This window comes from Ambystoma mexicanum, chromosome 1q (assembly GCF_040938575.1).
Source record: "Ambystoma mexicanum isolate Mex_15411 chromosome 1q, UKY_AmexF1_1, whole genome shotgun sequence".
NCBI classification, from domain to species: Eukaryota; Metazoa; Chordata; class Amphibia; order Caudata; family Ambystomatidae; genus Ambystoma; species Ambystoma mexicanum.
The window spans coordinates 1,252,502,850-1,252,522,091 of NC_090922.1; the positions used below are offsets into that span (position 1 = coordinate 1,252,502,850).

A 19,242-nucleotide genomic window follows, 5' to 3' on the forward strand; every position below is an offset into this window, starting at 1 on the left:
GCCATGAAAAGGGAGAAGGAACTACATGTAGTCCCTTTTCCTGTTCCATGGCGGCCATCTTCTTTGTTTACTATGGCCGCCATGGAAAGATGGAAAGGGAGAACGGACTTTGTTTCCCAATCCGTGGCAAGCATTTTTAATTTCTTTTTTTGGTTACGAAACGATGGAGCGTCTTGCAACTGAAAAAAACACTAGTTGTACCCCGGTCTAACGAGCTGAGGTACTATTAGCAATAAGCCCCAAGTCGGGGGGGCATTACTGAGTCAGGTAATGCCCTGGGGTCTTCGCTAAGGCCCTCGCTTCCCTCAGGCCTGAAACTATGGGCCCTGGGGCATTACCTGACTCGATAATGCCACCACAGCTCGGGGCTTATTGCTTAAATAATAACAATAACTATTTTTGGAACTTCTGAATCTGCCCTTTCTTTGGCAGAAATCAGTAAATATATAGGTAATTGCACCGTTGCCGTAATGAACACAGAAAAGGGACTACAACTTTCCTGGAGCAGCGAGGGAGAAGAACTCTTGGCATCAGGTATGTGTTCTTTTTTTTCATCCAGTTTATTAGCACCCATGTTTTCCACCTGTGGTTGCTAATGGTGATAGTCACTCACCAGAGGAGGCAGCTCAGACCGGTAACCATGAAGCACCCTTGCATCAGCCGCGACGTATTTTGGGCAGCAGACCATTACTGATCATGGCCTAACTAATTTTCAAAGCTTTGAGATTAGGAGGCTTTGCATATTCTATGGAAGTCAATGTAAGGGTCCAGTGCACTAAGGTCACAGGTCCCACAATGCAATAGGCACAATGTGTATCAGACTGTGCTGGCAGCAATACATACACATCCGTGCGTAGAGGGAGAGACTGGCTGCGAGACGAATTGCAACACTTTCCATGCATATATAAATGGTGAGCATGTGCCTGTCACTTAGGGAGGTATTGGGCTCTATCACCCAGTTGGAAAGAGGGATGAAGGCTTTCTGACATCGCTAGGCCTTATCCCGCTACCACGTGGATGCAGCTTGCGCTTTTCATGAGTCCCCAAAAGTAGCTAAATGAAAATCAGACACTGAATGTCTTATGATGAACTGCTCATTTGCACATTGCCTCTCAGTAGCATGTGTGAACCCCTGGCTTCTCCATGGATTCAGCACCCACAAAAAATAGCTATTCATTTGCCAAAAGCTCATCTCTTGCCCTGGTTTGCCATACCTGGCATGACATGATGCCAACTTTGCACCTCCAGTACTACTCTGGATACTTTGTCCGTTGATCCAACCAGCGATTCCTGAATGCATTATGGGAGATCTCGCACAGATATTTTATGAAGCTCTGGCAACTCACGCGTCTGTAATGGAATTTGATTTTAAATTTGGGTTTGGCAATGGCTTGGATCCATGGATGATGGCCTAAACATCACAAAAAAAGTTCAATTTTTCACTCATGAACTGGATTTCATCTTTCAAATGAATGTGTGCAATTTCTGTCCACATTCTGAATTTGAATACATTCCAGAGACTATTCATGGCTCAAATCCTGAAAAAAACATTCCCAGCGTGATTTCAGCTGGAAAAATACACCTTGGAACTATTGACCTGCTTAATCCATCTTCATGAAATAAAGATTCAATTTTTCCAACGGGCCAGGGTCATGGGGCAACTCACAAAGTTTTTCCAAAATTAATTTAACTTATTCCTGCAAAAAGGGGTAACCTGTTCATTAGTAAATTTCTACACACGTACAGAAGAAATGATGATGGATGAAGAAAAGGATATACAATGATTCTGCTCGTGTACATTTTGCCGTAAGTTACCGAATGTTGCAAAACTTACACCCAGTGTAACTTACTCCATGCCTGGAGTCCTTTGGGAATCGGCCCTATGCAGTGCAGTGCATCAACACTGCGATTTTACAATCAGAGTATCTTGAGCTTTAATTAAAGACTATCTGTTGGCAACTCTCTAGTTCTCCTAAGGCACGGCCGGGGCAACGGACATGAAGGGGCGCCAAAACATAAATGTGTGACTTTTCGTGACCAACTGTCTAAGACTCTAAGTAGTTCATTGGCGCATTTGTGACTGAAATTGTGGAAAATTATGCATTTCAAAGCACCACTGGGCCAGTGCCATTAGCCAACACTTTCAGCTGCACAGTGGAACAAGTCATGAAAATGGCGCATACACCCCATTCTACAGTCTTTTGGCATTGCCCTATAGCTCTGCCGGCCAGTCCGAGCCTGCGCTGGATTATAAGATATGTATATATTATATCAATATTTGTTTCACAAAACTGGTAAAAGTAGAAAAAACACAACACGGAAAAAGTAAACGGTTCAAACCAGGAAAGCACGTAAAAAGCGATGTTGTTATTTTCCCTTGATTGTTTTGGAGTTCTTCCTCTATTTTTAAAAACGATTCAGGCTTGTAGCATCAACTGCCATTTATTTATGTACATAATTTCAGAAACCATGAATTATGAATGGTGTGAAGTAGATAATGCTCATGGCGGGAAAAATAGCCTCCAATTTTGGAATGAAAAGTTCTTGTTTGAAATGGTCTTCGTCGGGCGAGTTCCTCTCCGCAGTTCGCAATGAAGGGGCGCTCCCTGAACCGTGCTTAATATCTCTGTGGGGGCCACTGATCTGCTTACCCAGAACTGACAGGTTAAACATGGCAGCCTTCTGGGCCACCGGAGACAGGCGCCATTGGCAAAAGTTCAAGAGGCAGTGTTTTGGAAAGATGTGCTTGACCGGCTCCCAAGTGAACTTCAATCCCCTTGCAGGGTAGAAACCTGAACTCATGTTAACCCCTGCACTACTGAAAGCCGGCTGCACGGCAAGGTAGACCCTGTTACAGGGCTGGGAGTATTAATGGACTTTAAAGGCGCTTCATGTGCCTAGGAAATAGAACCCTAACGTTGTCATGTTAAACCAACACTTCAAATGTAGGGTTAGGGCCAAATGGGGTAACTGGACTGGTCTGCCTGCTTCAGAGCTATAAGGACTCTTTAGTTAATCCCCATCTTGGACTCCCTTTGGGTTCAATTGGGAGCAGGCCCGATTACCTCATATAGTACTACCGCCTGGTAATGCTGCATGTGGTAGTGCTTTTGTGCAGCGGTAACTACATTCAGAAAAAATCGGGTAGTATTTAACCGTTTCCAGTATGAAAGTGGTATTTTGGTTGAACGTTAAAAAAATCTGGTATCGGATATGCGGGATGTTTTACCACAAACTAATTATGAATGAACATCAATAATTATCCGAACTAAAAAAGTAGCCTTATTGAAATTCTGTCGTGCCATTGTTGCAATTTAATTTTTAAGGTTTTGTTTGAGGGAATTTGTGCTTTATAGAATTATTTCAATGTCCAGTGACTGCCTCTTCGGAAAACCGATCCAATCCTTTTGAGTGCACGTTTGTATGTGCACCATATATTTAGACAAACAACATGTGTCATGTTGAATGCCACCCAACAGTCTTTAACCTGCTTCACCAAGTTGGAACAGCTGTAATTTACATCCTGCATTGCGGGCACGCGAAGTGTTAATTGGAAGTAGAGCCCAAACTGCATGTTTCCTCCGTCCATGGCCTAGTTTACTAATTAGTTGTCATAAGACGTCAGGTGGGGACTCATCACTTCAGGACGGCGGAATGCATCCAGTCAAGCAGCTAATTAGTTGGACAGTGGCCTGGAGGTGGGCTTCCCAGAGGAGGTGCGCACTAGCAGCGCAGGTGAGGAAACTTTGCTGGAGCGCTATCTCACTGGTATAAACCTCAACACTTGGCTGAGGTACAGTCATGCGAGCAGCGGGCATCCTTTCCCCGCTCCTTCCTCTGATAATTCACAAGCCGTTATTGCCCTACGCTAGCTTATTTTCAACAATAAGCTTACTGAAATGGTGGTTTGACGTTACCATCCACACAGCCATGTTTGATCTTGTATTGAGCTATATAGTATTAATTTACAATATGTCTTTCATAAGTGTGGGGAAAAAAACGCCTCACTTTCCATGTATGTTGTCAAACAGGATTGCTAACAATAAACGTGCATTATTGGTAGAGGTTGATTAGTTGATTAAATAAAAACACATGTGCATAACTCATCTAAAACAAAAGGTAGCTGTTACCTAACTAAAAAAGCTTCCTTCTTTTAGAAGAAAATTAGAAATACAAAATTGTGCATTTGGATAGAATGAAACACGCACTCATACACGACAGGTGGTATGGGCAGGGACAAACAGAGGAAGACGGAGGGGACATTGGACCGACTTAAGCATCTATCACCAATACATTTACAACGATTTTTGGCAGTGAGTTAGATATTAATATAGATATTATAGAATCGCGGGCTTCCACACTTCATCTGAAAACATTATTTAGATGCGGTTAGTAACTTGCAATGAATTGAAGCAAACCCATTTCAGCCCCTTTGGGCACTTAAGGGGTTGCTTCATGCATGATCGTTCTAGTCTGTGCATGGAGCACTCGCCGTCCCCTCATCTTGTGTATATCACTTTCGCCACGTGTTCTTCAACGGGTAGTGGTTTTTCTTAGGATGGTCATTACCTGAGTGAAATGATTTACAGTTTGGTTTCTCATTGTTCTTATTATAACATTTGTAAAGTTTATTTGGCATTCCCATTGGCAATCTTCAGGCTTTAAGAAATATCTGTACCCGGCGTGAGCAGGGGCGGGTGTGACAGCCTCTGAGCCAATGAGGAGGCTTGGAACAGGGGGGATTACCAGACTGTAATCCCACTGCCCTCAGCCTCCTCAGGGCTGGAGTCTGCCATCTCCGCCACCGAGGAAAGAGGTTAAGTGCTCCCTTCCCGCCGCCCCCCCCCACCCCCACTTAGCTTCTTTTTGGTTCCTTTTCCGGAGTGGATGCTCTGGGAACCCTTCTGACCCCAGCGCGTCCGCTCCCGATTTACAACACACCACCATGGAAAGGAAGAAGGAAGAACATGTAGTCGCTTCTTCTCTCCTTTCCATGGTGGCCATTTTTTTTGTTTACTTTTTTTCCTATTTTTTTTAATGGCTGCCATGGTGGCCATTTAGTTTCTTAACTTATTTTTACTATTTACAATGGCTGCCAATTCAAAGGGAGAACCGACTTTGTTTCCCCTTCCTTGGTGGCCATGTTCTTTTTCATATTTATTTTCCAGTAGCATAACGGCAGAGCTTTTCGCAACTGAAAAAGAATGCTTTTAGTACCACAGTCTTACGGGCCAGGGTACTATTAGCAATAAGCCCCTTGCAGGGAGGGCATGACCGCTTCAGGTAATGCCCCGGTACCTGCGTTAAGGCCCTCGTTTCGCTCGAGCCTGTAACTATGGGCCCTGTGGCATTACCTAAAGCGGTAATGCCCCCCTGCTCGGGGATTTTTGTTTAAGCAGAGGCCACAGATTGTTTGAATGCCACATTCTAAGGGTACTAGCAACACAAAGCGCAACCACAGCTAGTTCCCTGTGACCACAGAGGTGGATTTCCTTACTGTCAACATGCCCTGCTTACAGTGCGTAACTGCAGTCAATTCCCCATGACTGCCCAGGCAGATTTAAATTTTAACAGTCCTCCCTATATTAATGTTAATACCAAAAAGTACAGAACACTATTCGCATTACGTGCATCCACCTTTACGACAATTTTTGATTATTATTTTCTTTCACATGAGTGATGCAGGTCATCATACCTTTATATTCCCAGACCTCAGGGCATGCCAAGCATTAGGGGCTCACAAATCTCGTTCAACGCACTTCCTGAGCTCAGGCCTTTAACTCGGTACTCAAGGCCCATAACACCCAGTAGGCCTCTCCAATGAGGTCTATAAAGCTTAATTAGAGCATAAGAATATTAGCAATTCCATTGAAGGCCAGCACTGGCAGAGGCCAATAATGGCTTATATAATTCCTTTCTTCCAATTTTGCTCCTTTGTGTCTCCTAGTTTTAAACTGAACATTTTACCCTCATTGAGTGCAACATTCTAATAGGAATAATGCCCTCCTCCTCGTGCCATTAAGAGCTGGTAAATTCCTTTGGCCCTTGTTAAATGCCCAACCTGTGAAGTACGGGGTCCTTCAATGATCTTCTTTGTCCCCACGTTTTTTTTATATCCACCCATTATTGAATATTTTCTCTGAGTTTGGTTTGTGTTATCACTTGGATGCTGACAACACCCACATTTATGTACGACTCTTGTGCAGACAAGATGCAAATCTGGATGCGGGAAAAAAAACTCCAATTAAATACAACAAAAACAGAGGTTATTGTATTCGGAAGGTGGGGAACGCCCTGCAACTCAAACCATGTCCAACTTTGTTCGTTGTACTGACAAAATTTGCTAAAAAAGTACAGAATCTTGGCTGCATTTGGAAATCCAGTATGGACTGTAATTTACAGATCAATCAAACGGTCAAATCCGTTTATTACCAACTTTAACATATTAAGCCCCTACTGCCTCTCATTGCAGAAAAGGACCGTCGTTAGTGGTCGGTATACTTATGAACTCAAAATTAGACTACTGGAATGCCCTTCTTATGGGTGCTCCAAAATTTCAAATACACAGACTACAGGTTGCACCGAACTGTGCAATTCGGTTGATTTTTACATTACTGAGCAAGGCAACTGTCTCTCAATATTGGAAAAGTCTACACTGGCTTCCAGTACAGCAGAGAATCCTGTTTAAGGTTCTGTGTCTGGTCTTTAAGTGTATTCATGGTCTAGCTCCAGCAAATTTGACCTCACAAATTCAAATTCATCATCCTACCCGATCACTTCGATCTATGGGTCAGAGCCTCTTGGCGGTCTCCTTTGTCAAAACGACAACATGGCGCGACAGGCTTTTTTCTTCCTTTGGCTCTCGCTCCTGGCATTCCCTACCAATGGAACTTTGACAGATTGAGTCTTTATCTTTAGGAAGCATCTTTAGGAAGCAATTTAAAACATATCTATTAATGTAATCTGCTGTTATCAAATATTACAAGAATCGAACTATAGCCCAATGAAGTCCATGACAGGTTGTTAACATCTGTGCCTAGATGCAGTTCCGCTTGGACCCCATAGAGTATGTGCGTTATAAATGTAAAAATCAAATCAAACCTCACTTTGATCATGCTTTTAACTTGGGTTAAGGCCTGTTACCCACCTGGTAATTCCATGAGAATTTGGCATTCATGCTTAATTAGCCCCTAACTTGGTTGCTTCAGCCAATCGGAAATCTCAGCATTCTGGCTTTATCTGAGGGTACAATCCTGTGTTCTAAGCTGTCTGCCAGCTGCTCCCACCTGTATCTCCCTATAACCACCTACTCACCTTTACTTCAGGTCAAAAATATACATACCGTTAAACAGTTTCTTATTTTCTCCCTTGTCTTAAAGGATGGCCTAGGTCATTTTCAGGCTCCCTTCAGCCACATGTTCTCCATCTCTGACTGTCTGCCTGCTATCCAGGAGTGATGTGCCGCCAATGATCTCTGCCTTAATGCCAGTAAGACTGAGATTCTCCTCATTGGCACACCTGCTCCCCCTTTTCCTGTCACTCTGGCCGGTCTCTCTCTAAAAACCTCGGGGTCATCTTTGACTCCACACTCTCCTTCTCTCCTCGCATCTCTGATGTCTCTAAGAAGTCACACTACCAACTGCACTTCCTCAGAGGTATTCTTCCTTTCCTCTCCTTCCCCCCAGAAGCTCACTGTTTCCAGAGCTCTGGTTCTCTCTAGGCTGGACTACTGCAACAGCCTCTTTCTAAATTTGCATGCCTCTACTCTCGGCCCTCTGCAACTCATCCAAAACAGAACTGGAAGACTTCCTTGGCCTGAAGCCCAGGGATAGTATCTCTCCAGGACTGAAATCTCTGCACTGGCTCCCAGTGGCTACGAGGATTAAGTTCAAAACCCTCTGCATTGTCCACAACGCCTTGAAGACCTTCAACTCTCTCTGACTAAATATCTTCCTTCTCGAGCTCTTCGCTCATCCACCTCAATCTCCCTCAGGGTCAGTCGCTTCTCTGAGCAACTAGTTGGTTTTAGATCTCTTTCCTCGGCTGGGGCCCCCCTCTGGAATAGCCTCCCTGCCTCTCTGAAACTTGAGGAGAACCATCTGCGGTTCTGGGAGCACCTCAAGACCTTCCTCTTTGCTTCTGCTTTCTCTCCTCCTCTCACCTGCTTGAACTCCTGGGCGAAACTGAAACTGCATTGGTCACCTGGCTACCCTCTGTTTTCGGGTCCAGGTCCTCTCCCCACCAGTTGCACACCTGCAGTGCCCCCCTGGCAAACCTGGCACTCGGGGGCTGTTTCTGTATCCCTACAGACCCCTACCAGCACTTGACACCTGATGTCTGCACTTGCCACCAGCTGGCCGCACTTCTTATTTATTTATTATTTCTATTTATTTTACTGTTTATCCTATGGATTGCACTGCCCCTCCCCTTCTCCTTGCACTTTTCCCCTTCCTCCTCCCCTGCACTTGCGCAATCTCAATGTCACCTGGCCTAGCAAGATTCTTTGTCTCTGCCTTTCCTCTGTTCCCCCTCCCTTGCCTCATCGCGCCTTGAAACACTTATGTATATGCGCGTTATAATTGCCCTATCATATCATATCATGATGCCCTAACTTTCCACCTGACTATTTATACCAAATAATTTCTAAATACTTTCTTGGATATGAGTCTGCATTATATCTTGTTTTCAATGATTGTTTACCTACATTTGGTTGTGTTGTTCTATATCTTGCAGAACATTGGCCCACATTGGGGTACCTGTCAAGCTTTTAAATATCTTGATCAATTGACATAGGGAGAACACTATTCAAGTTGTTGGCAATAGCCACGTTTCAACATTAATGAAGGGAAATTTCAATATATCTTTGTATGACTTCAGTAATTGCAAAGTGCCCGTCTTTCACTGAAGCACATCCTACCCCGACTACTTTCAACAACTCTCAGTGAATGGATCTCGGAGTTGCTTCGGATGGTAGACTCAGACAGTGTTTCCCACTTGTTAGGTCAAAAGGCCTCAGATTTGGCTCTGGCATGAACCCACTAATCCTTTTGCTTGTCCTGTCCTGGGTCATATGCCTTGTTCCATCTGCACCTATCTGGGATGAGTCCGGAAGAACTGAGAAGCACCAAGAGGCCAATTGGACAACAAGACTCCAAGACCCCTGGGTCTCAGAGGAACCCCTGGCTTGCCTGACCTGCAGTGCTAGATCACCATCTGGATACTGAACATGTATTGTCTGCTAACGGACAGCTGCAGGTTAACTCAGCAACCAGTCACCTCTCTTTTTGGCCCACAATCACATTTGGTTACTTTAGTCACACCTCTTTTATGGGATAGCTTGGTCGGATGTAGATTAATTATCATAAAACCTGTAACTGACTCCCGCTGGTGAACTTTGAACTAATTCCAACTACGTGAAAGCTTGTGGTTGTTTTCCTATTAAGCACTTGCACCTAATCATTGTTTTTCCACCATAAGCATTGAAGGCTATGGAAAATATGTATGCCCATTAGAGTTAACACTGACTTAGTGTCAACCTTGGTTCCTGGCAGACCTGGTTGACTCAGAAGTCTCTATTTGACCCTTAAGTGGCAGGGTCACATCCTCCTAATCCAATAAAAACCTCTCCAGAAAGTTACTTGCAAGTCATTTCTCTTTACCTTTTTTTCCTGCTCAGTAATATCAAGATATTTTTCACAAGTGTGTAATGTGGCCATTCCCTTATCGGATGTTCGACACGTCATACGGTACCTTTAACCACCGGGCTCCCCAACTAAGAGTTAATCTTTATTGCTCCACCATATTTACCATTAGGAGTTCGGTGCACTAGAGGCTAACTCTGCTTCCAGGTGTGGGTTGATACCTCTCGCACTGTGCCGAGGGGGATCCTCCTAACACTCCTCTTTGTGCTCTAGGAGGGGTTGTACTCCAGGTTTTTTGGGGTTTCAAAATAGTCAGGCAGGAGAGCAGCAGCAACCACCACATCTGTCTTTCAGATTTCAATGCTTTCCTACCAAAGGAAAAGTGTAGATCGTCTCATCAGCGCTGATCCTCTCCTGCCTGCAACGAGTTAAGGAGTTCTGTGTGAATGGTTACCTACAGGACTCTTACATATGCACACCCCCATTTGGCGATAAGATCACAGGTTTCTGCCCTTGCAACCTGTGCAGACTTTTTATTTCAAAGTGCTACCCTTCGGCGACAGCTCCCAGGCTGTTCACCAAGGAAGTGATGGCGATGTCCCACTTTAAGCTGGGGAAATCCACATTTACACCTACCTTGACTGCTTGCTGATTCTGTCCTCCAATCCAACCATTGCATCAGTCTCTTGCCAAACAACCTTGGATCTTGTGCTCTATTTGGGCAGTTGCGTCATCAGCCAGAAATCTACCCTAATACCAATGCAAACTATTCACTTCCTTGATATTATTCTGGAATATACTACTTGGAGGGCAGAATCCATGTTCTGAAAAAGACTGGTGCAGAAATGGTACTAGTCGCCTTATTATTTGTGCATACCTTTCACACAATGTCTTGTATCCTGGTAGGTCAGCGTGCCAATTCGTAAAAAAAATATATTCTGAATGCAGTGATGACTGATATAAGCAGTTGGCTGAACATACAACCTTCTGTGGGGAGGGTGGTTCTTGTGACTTGTGAGCCCATAGCAACAAATTCTTTACAGCAAAACATTTCTACCATCCATTCGAGACTGAAGTGTTCTGATCTGCATCGATAAACTAACTACAATGTTCTACCTCAGCAAACAGGGTGAACACAACCAGGCCAGTTATGGGACTAATCACTTAAGTGTGTTCTTGGGCCATTTAAAAATTATGCTTTTCTCATAGCAGAATACTACGCAGAGAAATCAGTGAGCACAGACTCATTGAGCTAGCGTTCCCGAACCCCACACATGGAGAGCTTTCAAGTGGCGCAATCCATTTCTGGACTTCTTTTCCAATCAATACAACAGGGGGATGTGTCCTGCCCAGACACTCTGGAGCCTAGGCGGGTATACCCAAGGGTTTCCACCAAAGGCAAAACACACACACTGACCTCCCACTCTTAGAATGGTAGAAAAAGGGCTAACAAAGAAAAACCACGCTAGTAATGGTGAAGAAAGAAGGTTGGTACTTGGGTGCCCCTATTTTGCACTACCGAGGCTATGGACATAGTCTGCAGTATAGAAACGACACAATAGTTGGTAGAACCCGTCCACTGCCACCAGCCATAACTAGTAAATTGTCTTTGTGACTAAAAAGTCACAGGAGCACTTTTCCCCCTCTCTGCCTGCACTTTTGTGATCTCAATGTCACCTGGCCTAGTAAGATCGTTGTCTCTGTTATCCCTCTGTTCCCCTCCCTTGCCTCGTCGTGCCTTGAAACACTTGTGTATAGGCACGTTACAAATGCCATATTTTATTTAATCATACTAGGTATCCCTTTGGCACTCCACTGAAGGTGGTGTATGCTAATCTCTCAGACTAGAGTTTTGGGAGAGATAAGGAGATGTGTGCTGCAGTAGTAAAAACACAGATGCCTTTATGAGCTATTGAGCGGACTAGAATACAAAGGAAAGAGTTCCAAAAGACAGATCCCACAAGAAGAATTGGTGGAAAAAGGCTCCACTTATACAGGATTGAAAGAAAAAGGTCCAGATGTCCAGCAAAAAGTGCTGGGGTCTCACTTGGGAGAAGGGATGAAGCATAACAATGATAAATATTGTTAACACTATGCTGCACCTAATGTTTCTGCACTAGTGATTAGGGTTCCTAATTCTACCCACGTCCCTCCATCAAAGTTTTATAAGCACAGATCTTCAACAGAAGTTGAACTCACAGGCAGACCTCTGGCAAGCCTTAGTTTGGCTGCTTGCAGAGTGCCTTCACCTCAGCTGGCACTGACTTCTAATAGTATCTATCCAGACATGCACGATCTGTATTACTTAACTTTATATATACTTAGGTCTCTGAGGATATAGACATACAGCACAACCTTTTATATAACATTATGCCCACTTCATGCCACGTGTGTTTTTCTAATTATTATAATATATTTTCATTGTATTTTATTTGGCGCAAATCCAGCTTGGAAGCAACTGAGCACTGCACAGGGCAAAGAGCAAAACATTCAAAAGTCATCTAATAAACATTACTAATAATTATTAGAGTCCAATATACTGATGGAGGTGTGTACATGGTAGTTTGAGTCAAATTTGCACTAAGGTGGTTTTGCAAGAGCAGGGTCTTCAGTTCTTTCCTAGCCTGAAGGAGACTTTGAGCAGTCTTGATTGCGAATAGGATGAAGTTCCAGAGGACCAGAGCTTAGCATGAGAAGGACTGTTTCCAAGTTTCACCTTGCAAGCCAGTCTAGTTTCCAGTCTGCTGATCATCTTACTGCGAGATGGCTATTTTCCATCTGCATGTCCTAGCTGGGATGGGGAGCCAGTGTCATTTGCACAAGGTGGGGGGAGGTGGGGTGGTAATGTGGATGGATTCCCTAGTGGACTGTTTCAAGGGTAGGCCAGGTGAGCCTATCCTATGTGTAAGGAGGACAAGTACTGTGTGCTGGTCAACCATGACGAATGCAGCAGAGTAGACTAGCAGGCATAAATCCCCTTTGTTCACAATCTAAAGGGCATCATTGACCACCTGAATGGTGACTGTTTTCAGTGCTGCTGAAGATCCTTGATTGCTAATCCCAGAGCAAATTAAGTTGTTCATTTTCTATGGGTGGGGGGTTGTGTAAGCATTTGGTTAGGAACTACCTTCCTGATGACTTTGCCAATACATGGAAGGCTTGTTATTGGCTGGCACTTGGCTTCGCCATCCAGGGATTTCTCAGGAGTGTGTATAAGCCCTGTTTGTAGGACATCTAAGAACATATACTCAAATAGGAAAGCATTGACTACCCTAAGAAGAACACTAAGAGCAGGCCTGGTACGTTTCTTAAGGATGTTACCAGGGGGAGGTCGCCTTTACAGAAGTTCAGTTTTAAAGATGCATGCCTGCATTGGGTGAGAGTGGTAAGATGTTGTTACAGGGTTAAATGGTCCATGGGGGATACAAGCAAGGAGGTTTTAGAGGATTTGGAGTCCTTGATGTGGTGACTAATGGTATCGATCTTGTTGATAATAAATGTATTGATAGCCTCGTCATTCTCCTGGGGTTCTGGTATGTCTGGGTCTGGTGTGGGGTTCAATCAATGTTTGACCTCTGTGAAAAGGGCTCTGCTCCCGTTAGAAGCTGCCGTAATGATGGTGGTGTAATGACCTTGTCTATGGATGTCATGGCCTACTATTTGAATGTAAGACCTTGATGGATAGACGGTCCTCTTGTTTGGGGGCCTTGCATCAGCATTTCTTAAGAGCTCTAATGTGTAATTTCTAGTAGAGGGCTCTTGAGTATATCCAGGTTTAGTTTAATTCTGGTACAAATCAATATTTCCAGGGAAAAAGTATCTGCCAACTACTTTGAGTGTAGATAATGGTTTCTAACAGCAAGGTGGCATTCACAGAGATGGGGACGTTGGAGAAACCGTCATCCAGCTCCTCCACAATGATGTTGTTAAAGGAGCGACATGCCACCATTGGGCATTTATCCTGGCCCTTGTGGGCTCCCAGGGAGTGTGATAGGTTTAAAGATATATCAGAATGGTCTGTCCAGTCAAGCAAAATGGAGTCTGCACAGCTTAGGAGGGAGGACTAGGGCATTACCCATGTGTGTGGGGACTAGTACATATAAGGTTATGTCTAGTGATTATGCAAGGGTCAGGAAGGCATAACTAGTGTTTTAGTTGCTTTTGGTCCCAGGGAGGTTGAAGTCTCCAAGGAAGATGTTGGTCATGTGAGAGGCACACTGTAGAAAGTAGGTCCATGATCTCATTTAGGAAGGTACCACACTTGTGAGGTTGTCAGCAGATAAGATTGGAAGTGGCTGACCCCTTTGGTGATGGAGGGAATTGGCAAATTAGTTTCCATTGCATCTAATGGTGATTCATTGTGCACATACAACGCCAGTCAATGTTGTGAATGCCTGCTACTCCTCTCTGTGTGTTCCATGCCTGGTCAACATGGTGAATGCTGTATATAGGTGGGACGAGGCCATAAAAGACATGAGAGAAAATTGATGTGAGGCAGTTTATGGCAATGAAGATAACCTCTAGTTCATGCTAATCGTTATGTAATGTCTACTGGTATTCTTGTATGTACTGCATAGCCTTCTTTCATACCTTCCATGCAAACTCAGTATGATGAAATGTGGTGTATTGATTTACATGTCGTTTTTGCCTGAGCTCACAGCTGCTGTTGGTCAGGCTGGGGATAGATGGCCAGAGGGCTCAGCATGGTTAAAGTTCAGGGTCTGATTGTACTTCTACCGTTGAATATATAGACTGTGTTGCTAGGCCTGTTATTGGCCCATATGACTGGACTGGATGTAAAGGGAATACGTTGTTACATATATTTACCAATCATCCTACTTATTGTTAATTCCTGCTTCTTTTTGGGATAACCACAGAGCTCACCTATTAATTACCAAGTTTCAGGTATCTCATATATTGTGTAATGGCCATGGATATCTTTTTTCATGTTGCATAACCACATTTATACTTTGAGCTCCATTTCATGTATGTTTTCGTTTTGGTAACTATGCTCATGACGGTATCCAGTCAATATTCCGAAAACATATTTTCGAAATGCCATTTTCTTGAAAACAAAATGGCGATTTTTGTTTTCCTTTTTTTTCCCAATGGTTATTTTTTTATTTTATGTTTTATTTTCGTTTGGTTACTACTAAAAAAAGTATCAATAAAAAAACAGGGGGTTTTGGGGGAACCCCCCCCCATTTCAAAAATACATTAGGCAAAATTGTGTCGGGAAAATGGCATTTCGAAAATATGGCATTCGAAAAAGTCACTATAAACCACTTATGGCAGCAATCGTACGTGTAACAGCTGGCAACATTGAGTCAATGTCCTGCTCTTGTAATTTATGTAGCATCTGTGCAATTGCTAAATGTTCTGACTTTCCTAATACAATTGAATTGACCACATATGTCTTTATCTTCTACACAAGGTGCCTACTCTGTTAGATGTCTGGATAAAGGTGGTTTCCTCCCGGGTAGTGAGTTCAGGGTCTATTCTACTGTTATAGATGGGTACATAGAACTAGGATTTGTACATCTTGCACTATAGTTTAGTCACATCACTTAACATTGTTCACCCAATCTTCTCCCTCATCAGGTGATTTAGGAGCTTTGACTTTTGAAGTCCCGAGATTATCCCTTTCCTTCCCTACAATCAACTTTACACTTGGTTCTGACATATTTTTCTGTCGGCATGACAACCCCAGATTGTCCTCCTTGTTTACAGGAAGGGACATTAAAAATGCTATCTAGTGAAGATGTGTCCACACGTCAACGCCAACTAGAGCGCATCACCAGTCCATCTTACAACCATGCAATAAATAACTCTACTACCACATAACCACTGTAGTTATGTGGGGAGCATGGAAAAGCCCCAAACAGAAGTCCCTTTCACGTGAATGGCAACATTTTAAACACTGAAACAAAAACGGCCTGGCGTTCCTTTTTGTTTTTTAAGTAAAATGAAAGAGCCATGTGGAAATGGGCCTCCCTGTTATTACCAATGGACAAGCAGCATTTTAATGTACTAAAGGAGCAATCAAAGATCCCTGTCACATGGAAAACCGGAGTTTTAAACATTGAAAACAAAAAGGGCCGGCACATGTGTGTGCAAATAGAAACAGCCTTAAAAAGCAAAAGTGAAAAAAAATATCACTGTTCACAGACAAATGTCAGGAAAACAAAATAAAAACATGATGTGTGGGTTTACAAAAGCGATGTATATTTTGGTTCACCTACAAAACTCTAGTGACATTTGAAGAGCCACTTTGTCTGCATGGAAAATGTCAGACCAAGGCAGACCCTTTTTCTGGCTGTGGGCAAAACTTCACAAAGGAAACCTCCCACTTCCAGCCGGGATGTCACATCTCCCATCTAATGACCACCCGCGATAAAAATGTGCTGGTAAAGGCGTCAAAATTCAATGTTCTCCAGACTTGCTGGCTAGGAAAGCAGGGACTTCAAGGAAATTCGCCCTTGGCTGGAGCACAACTAATATGTGTGAAAATGGGGGCAATCCCTTCAAAGAGCAAGCTTCCAACACAAAGGAGATTGATGAAGGTACAAGCTGACCCAGTGAAAACAAATGACCGAAATGCAGAAACTGCCATTTGTCCCACATAAACATTCACAATTAATTTAAAAGCACGATTATCATTTAGGCCTTTTTCTCAGCAACCATAATGTGGATTGATTTCATATTTGTACCATTTCCTATGTAATTTCCATACCATTTTGGGGATATAAAATGCATCTACATGTGACTCTGGAAACTGTAATGGCCAGTTAGACTAGGTTTCTGGCTGATCTGAATATGTTCCAAATGTGAGAGTTGGTGAGCGGGTGGAAAATGAAATTGGGGATAAGCTTAATAACTTACATCTTCATAACTGCTGTGCTTTTTTATGGAAATGGCAGAAATGTGCCACATGGCCATGCTACATCGTACAGATTTGGTGGTCGGCTTATCTAATTCTCCATGATCAGCTAAAACAGAGAATATGTTTGGTATGGCAGTTGCTAGTAAAATTATAAAGTTGTGATACATAACTCGTGTTTGCCAAAAAGTTAAAAGGAGAAAAAAAAAAGGAGAAAAAAGGGGCATTATGTTGCTCCAGACCACTAAACCAATCCTGACTTGAAGGCTGGTTTCGGGCAGAGAGAGTGGGTAACTGTCCAATCCTAGTGGCAGGGATTATTGCAGGGTACTTCCGCAAGATTGTAAAATTGGTGATGTCATTGCTGCTATATAAGGGGGACTGCACTAGGACAGAGGACACACAAAAACCGGACAGACAGAAAAAGGAGAAAGACAGGAGGACAGAGAGAAGAGACAGACCATCAGGACGGCAGCTGAAACACCAGAGGAGATTGCTGACAGAGGAGATTGTAACAAATAACACAAAGAATAATGATACACTGCTTTCAACATTATCTACCATCAAAGTGTGGGTAGATACAAACTGTAAGAAATTCAAAAATGGAGAATGAGCTACTTTGCACCCTAATTGACTTTAGGACATTTTTGTTATGACCCTTTTGGATTTTATATTAATAAACATAAACTTGCAAACCTTACCTGAAGTCAATACACTGGGAATCTTTTTTGAACATGGCCTCACTCCTTGGCTCTATCATAATTGTTAAAATGTATGAGCTTGGATTATTTTCAAGAAATCATCAATTTTTCAAAGAACTGCATCCTGGTCACATAGCCAGCACCATTGGTCGTACAAACATTGATTACTGTAAGGTCTTACATATGGATTGCTTAACATAGTATTGCCTCCCAAATGTGATTGCTTCAATGTAAAGCTGCCCGTACATTTGTCAACGACCCTTCATTTACTCCCATAACTCCCCATTCTCTGAACATTGAAGTGGCTCTCAATGTGGGCCTGCATCCTGTCTAAAGTAGACACTTTAACTTGTGTCTTCCTTCCACCCAAACACCTTGTTCTTTCTATGCAGATTTAAATATATTAATGTAGACAAACTCTGACACATGCTCCCACATATCACCTGAATGTTGCACCATACAAGTTGAAATATGTCTGGGGAAACATGGCAGGTTATGGGCCTCTTGACTGGAATGATGCGTCTGTCTCATGTTGATCTCGGTCAAATATTATGTTTTAAAAAACTGCTAAAAACGAATCTGAAACACCTTTATTCAAATTATTAAATTAGCTCCATCTCACCACTACTATTGGGTAAAAGTTTTCCCGAGAAAGCCCTTAAACACCCCTAAGTGTTCTCAGTGATGCATCAGCATAAATATGTATGTAGCCTCACCATACATTTATGGCTGTCTACAGACGTTACATGCCGGATGGACTTTCCTTGCTGCTAAACAAATCTTCATTTTCTATATTTTGAAGTTTTGCTTAAGGAGGCTCTTTTGTTAAAAACCACAAGAAGACGTGAATAGCCTATTGTAACAATTACCACCATGCCACATATTTCCTTCTTCATGTCATGAGGTCATTGTTGGATATTAATATCCTTTAAACATGAATAATAGTCAGCTTTTTCTATTTGCAGGACACTTATTCTGTTTGTGTGTTGGCCTGAGCGCTTATTTTTTTCAATTTTAATTTTACATTTTTAAAGCACGCACACAGGCCACAGGCATCGAGGCGCTGTTGCAGGAATTGTTTGTTTTGTAGTTGCGTAATTGTTTTTGTCTTAGCTGCGTATTTATAACGTGCTGAAACACCCAGAGGGTTCTAAGCACGGACCCAGGGATCGAACCTATGTTGCTTTGTCGTCTTGCTTCCAAGGTGCGCACGTTGCCGCTGAGCTATCCTCCCTGGTCCCTGTAAGAGTAATAGAATCAAAGCATCAGAATCACAAAGAAAATTATATTGACCCTTTAGGTAGTTGCATTCATGGGCACTAAGGTCTATTCGAAAGGATGAAAAGAAGAAAATAAATATTGTGAACTGATATTCGAGAGTGGTGCGACGTGTCCAGATCAGACATGGGCTCTTCGTCTTCTTGGTCTTTTGCCTATGTGCTGGATTCTGAACACAGATCAAGGGAGGGTTTATAGTGGCCACACATTCGGACGAAGAGTATGAGACTTCTCATGTGACTTGTATGCTTCCATTCTCTACAGTCACTCTTTTAGAAAAAGTAAATTAGGATGAAAACTCGATGTATAGTCATTGGCACATCACTGTGAAGCAGGCGGCATGGGCATGCTTAACTTCTCAGTGGGTGGCAAGGAACAAGGAAGAGCAGGATTGGCCGGTGATGATCACAGGTTATAGCGAGACCTGATTGGAGGAGGGGAAATATTTAATACTTTAGTTCACTATAATTTTACTGTAGATCTTGAGCGACTAAGTTTGTTTGTGCTTTCACAAGATTTGCCACTGTCAATTGTAAATTGGACAACGCGAACATCATATAGTGCCATAAAATCAGAATCAGTAACTTTGAACTAATACATTTTCATAATTCATTCCTACTGTCTCGCGTCTGGGTTGATGATAATTTTCCAAACCTATCGGGTGAATTCATTTTTGTTAAAAATTATACATATTTGTCCACCAATGTTCATCAAACAAAATGTCTGATAAACTATGCTATTT

At 42.9% G+C, this 19,242-nt stretch overlaps 1 protein-coding gene across 6 annotated transcripts in view; it reads left to right on the top strand.

Annotated features, from left to right (window-relative positions):
• The window catches only part of LOC138545302 (FRAS1-related extracellular matrix protein 1-like), a 1,530,918-nt gene that overhangs the window by 1,253,195 nt on the left and 258,481 nt on the right, over positions 1–19,242 (top strand). The window lies entirely within an intron of this gene.